General features: G+C 39.9%; 1 protein-coding gene and 1 non-coding gene across 2 annotated transcripts in view; one reads left to right on the forward strand and one right to left on the reverse strand.

Moving 5' to 3' along the window:
• Nucleotides 1–5,000, forward strand: part of LOC123514361 — a 41,551-nt gene that overhangs the window by 24,969 nt on the left and 11,582 nt on the right. The window lies entirely within an intron of this gene.
• Nucleotides 4,653–4,724, reverse strand: Trnaw-cca. Its single transcript has one exon. It is a non-coding gene; the product is annotated as a tRNA-Trp (tRNA).

The following is a 5,000-nucleotide window of genomic DNA, read 5'->3' on the forward strand; positions in this document are numbered from 1 at the left end:
AAGACAAAACGACACACATCCTTTCAATGTAGGGGTAGAAAATACAGCAGCAGTAGCTCACACCTCACAGTCAGTCAGCCACTACAGTACACTGGGAACACGTCAGAGTGCATCTTACCTCAGCGAAGAATAATGGTATTGATAATGATGAATCAATATGAAGATTAATGATATCACTTCTCGCCTTGCAGTTGTTTGTCCTCTTCTTGGTGCCTTTACCACTTTAGTAATCTGTTGGTTCTGTTTAAGTGAAGGTTAGTTGTAGTGTTCTCGCGGTACTGTAAACCTTCTCTCCGTCTTGTTCTCAACACTGCGAGGTAGGGACAGACAACCCTTTCTCATTTCAGTCCACATGAGGTAATATAATTGATGGTGGTAGTAGTAGTAGTAGTAGTAGTAGTAGTAGTAGTAGTAGTAGTAGTAGTAGTAGTAGTAGTAGTAATAGTGTGTGTAAGTGGTGGTAGTAGCAGTAGTTAATTGTGATGGGGGTGGTGGTGGTGGTGGTGGTGTTTTTAGTAGTAATAGTGATGATAACAACAACAATAACAACAACAACAACAACCCTTCTTTTGGGACTGGTAGCTCAATGGCCCTAATATATTTTATTTTTCACACTTATTGCTGCCTTTGGTGGATACTGCTCTTGCATGAAAGAAAAAAAAAAAAACAATGAACTAAACAAGCAACTAACAAAACATTCAACCAACCAGCCAACAACAAAACAAAAACACGTGCAGCATCATTGCAATCCCTCCCCAACCACTACCAAGAGCACCAGTTTCTAGGAACGGCCGTCACTCAGTCTTTTGTCAGTCAGCGTTCAAATCACACACATACTGGAGGTCCGTCAAATCTCCTGAATAAATAAACACCAGAAAGCAAGTGGAGCTCCCCAATCCTATACGCGACAATTGCAGGGGTAACGAATATCAATAACAGTTTTCTTTCATGGCACGGAACAGGGACCTAGCCTTCCCTTCCCCTTACCTCCGCCCCGTCCCACCTTGCGCTCTCCTCTCCCATCGCGCCCCTCCCCAATCCGCCTTCCTCTCTCAGAGCTCTGGCACTAACGGGTCATGGTTCATTTATATAGATTATTGGAGCCACGGACGAAAGGACTGGATGAGGATGGAAGAACTGAGGAGATTTTAACGTGTGTGTGTGTGTGTGTGTGTGTGTGTGTGTGTGTGTGTAAAGCATGGTAAGGGAAAATTCGATAAGAAGTTCATAACATTTTTAATAGATAATTTTTAGAACGACTTATTTTACCATCACCATTTTTTTTTTTTTCTATAGTGAATGGGACAGTGGATATTGTTAGACCTGGTGTTGTACTGTGTTGCGCTATGTGTCGTTGTGTGCTGTGTTGTGTTGTGTTGTGTTGTGCTGTGTTGTGTTGTCTTGTGTTGCAGTGTGTTTTGTTGTGTTGGGTTGTGGTAGAAGGGTAAAAACGTGACCTGAATACCTCAAGGGACTTTCTGGCATTTCCTGCGATCTTAGAGAGAACGAAAGAGGAAGAGTATAAATAGCACCTGCATACTTTCCTGCTCTGAGACGCTGGTAAAGTATGGAGGCACATTTTTGCACGCTTCTACTGTAGTGAATTGTGTTATGGAGAATATTTTAGGCGCAACAAATAGCTATAAAGAAGACAGTGTTCGTGCTTCTGTTGATTGATTTTGTTATTGATTGATTGTTTGACTGATTGAGTGACTGATTTATTGGTTGAATTGTTTATTAACTCACTGATTGGTTGATTGATTGATTGATTGATAGAATAACTGATTAAATTTTCTGTACTGCAACAACGAGGTCAGACAGCGTGCATTCCATGTGTGAAGAAAGACACTAAATATGCAGCACTAGGATCAATATAACAATACACATGCGAAACAACTTTACGGATACAACGAAAGATTATGAGAGAAGAAGTATATCAAACAAACACATGAATCAGTAAAAAAAAAAAAAAAGAAAAAGAAAGAAAGAAAAGAAAGAAAGAAAAAAAGATGAAAAAAAGAAAAAGGAGGAAAAAAAAGAAACCGAGTGAAAAATTAGGGAAAAAATACGTAGAACTTTCCCAAAAAGAAAAATCGCATACTGGATTTTCATCTCTTGCTTCATATTCCTTTGTTGTTTGTGTTCCAGTTTTGATACAACTCGAACGCGTAACAGTGCTAGCTCGGAAGTTTCAGAACCTAATATTTAGAGTACCAACTTGAACTTAACCAGTCCGATATCAATAGGAACATGAGGAAGGAAGCTACAAATCTATCGCTGGTTTGTACTTGTGTGTGTAGGGAACATATTCTGAATTGGATAATTACAGATGGAAATGCAAATATTTACGCAAGCAAGTACCTTCGTGTGTGGAAAAAGATATACAACCTGTAAACCTTCCCTCATTCTGTTGATAATTCTTCGCTTCTATAGTGTATAGGGAATATTTTCTGAACTGGCTATAATAATACAAGTAAACGGACAAATATTTACTTAAGCAAAGACCTTCAAGTATGTAAGGAGAAATATACAATGTGCCAGCTCTCTCCTATACTGCCGGCAATGCCTAGAATGTTTTAGGGGATATTTTTGCAACTAGTTATGGGAATACAGGCAGACGGACAAATATTTACGTTTCCAAGAACCTTTCCGTGTGTAAAATGGAATACACAAATTGTATATCATCCCATATGTTTCCTGGTATTCGTATTTCAGTCAGCCGTGCATTATATATACAGAGACAGTGACATTCTATCTCCACGTAAGCCTAGGCCGACTTCTAGAGAACCCAGCTAATCATCTCTGTGGCCCTTGAAAATAGTCGTGGTGAGAAAACAGAGCGATTCAGAGAACGGGCCCAAGTGTAGTATATGTAAGTTACTCTACTTGTGACCACGACTGCATATTAATAATTAACACCCGTGATTCCTTCCTGGTAGAAGCGTGGCAGTGAGAGATAGAGCTTGGCTGGCAGCGAATACAAAATGAAGTTGTGGTTGGCAAGAAGGCGAGTAGAGCAGGGAATGCATGAATACGCGGGATGGTGTGGCTCTGTAGTGAAACTTTGGGAATTGCTTGAGCTATCGTGTCGCAACGACGAAGTCATGTAGTGCTAGTTAGAAGAGTGTTGCCCTTCCCACTGTGAAATTTGCCTGACCCATAATCAAACTTTAGACTTCGATGGTGAACTTGGCATTGTGCTATAAAGTTTGTAAAGAGAATAGATCAGAAGATAAAAGGAGAAGGGAATGCAGAATGAAATGAAATCAAATAAAACAAGAAAGTAGTCAATAACAGAGAAGAAAAGAAAAAAGAAAAGAAAAGACAAAAACACAAGACAAGAGTGAAAAATCATATGAGTAACGATGAGTAGAGATCAAGGACTGAGGGATGACGACAAGGGAGAGAATAAGTACCGGGGGAGTGAAGGAAGGGGAGAAAAGGTAAGATAACAAGAAATGAAGAAGAAAAAAGTAGAGGATAGAAAAAAGTAATGGAAGAGATGGGAAAGTTATGATTATGATCGTACTGAGATATAAGAAAGAAATGTAATACACACACACACACACACACACACACACACACACACACACACACACACACACACACACACACACACACACACACACACACACACACACACACACACACACACACACACACACACACACACACACACACACACACACACACACACTCAATACCTCCCAGAATATTACAATAACAGCACATCATTAGATCCCTCCTACATTATGTTTCCTCCCTCAATATTTTTTCTTGTACCATTATTCTTTTAATGCGTGTGGAATTCCTGCTTTTTTTTTCCCTTTGTTGTTGTTCCTTGAAACATAATTTAAGTTTCTGGAAGTTTATATTTTTCAGGATATAATTCTTACATTAGTATTTATATTAGACTGGAGCATTGGTTCTCAGGTATTTGTGTAAGTAAGTGAATGTCCCCAGTTTGAATGATCAGTGGCCCATCCTTTTGTTTTACCAGTGTTACCTATATGGTGTAGTGTGATGTCCTTGTGTTACATTATGATGTTTATCCTTCTGGTTTCCATGTATATAGTTAGAAGGCACAAGTGTTCAAGAATTAAGTATCAGAGAGGTGGTGTTCCTGCCATCTACGTGTGATAGAATTAGTATAAGAACACTACCCTCTACGGGCAATATTTTGAGTTATTTTTGTAAATGTACTGTTCGTGTACTGTGCCTCCCGACGGCTAGTACACCTGCGTGACGCCAAGGAACTATCCCGTGACAGCATAGCACATCACAGTCATAGCGTGTTCCTGAGTATCTTATCAAGTGTCCAGGAGGGTATCGTACCTACATGTAATTAGTTGAGTGTCCAGAAGGGTACATACATTTAGTTGAGCGTCTAAAAGGGTATATGTAGCTAAGTGTCCAATTACTTAAATGTATATGAAAGGTTATGTATTGCCCAAGTATATGTCACTTAAGGGTCACGTGTTTTCAAGTGTTTTGAACCTTTGGACTTTGAGAAGTGATAGCAAATCTAACAACATCGCAAGAGTCCTCGAGGTCAAACCCTGGTTTTTTAAGTGCAATCAGGAAGTTTGATTACTAAAAGAAGAATCTGGATGCTGCAGAAGTCCCTGTAAAAAGTTACATTATCATTGACGTGACCCCGGAGTGACTCGAACACCCAGCCTTCTGATCTGGAGTCAGACGCGCTACCATTGCGCCACGGGGCCGCTGTGAAGATAGGAAGGATTAAGAATATTGTTTAATCTTGCATTAGAGAGGGGGACAGAATAGAGGTAAAAGTTGAAAGTCTTCTGCAGCGAGGTCAGGGAAGGCGAGGACGGACGCAGTTGGCAAAAACAAAAGTGCAGTTAGCGTGAAAATATCGGCAGAACAGTGACTCTTCTCAGCTACTTTCAATAGACTCGTAGAAATTATTCACATTTTCAAGAGTGTTTAGTAAGAGAGTATAAATGCCTTCCCCGCCATTAGTATGGAAAACATCA

This window comes from Portunus trituberculatus, chromosome 37, assembly GCF_017591435.1.
Source record: "Portunus trituberculatus isolate SZX2019 chromosome 37, ASM1759143v1, whole genome shotgun sequence".
Classification (NCBI taxonomy): Eukaryota; Metazoa; Arthropoda; class Malacostraca; order Decapoda; family Portunidae; genus Portunus; species Portunus trituberculatus.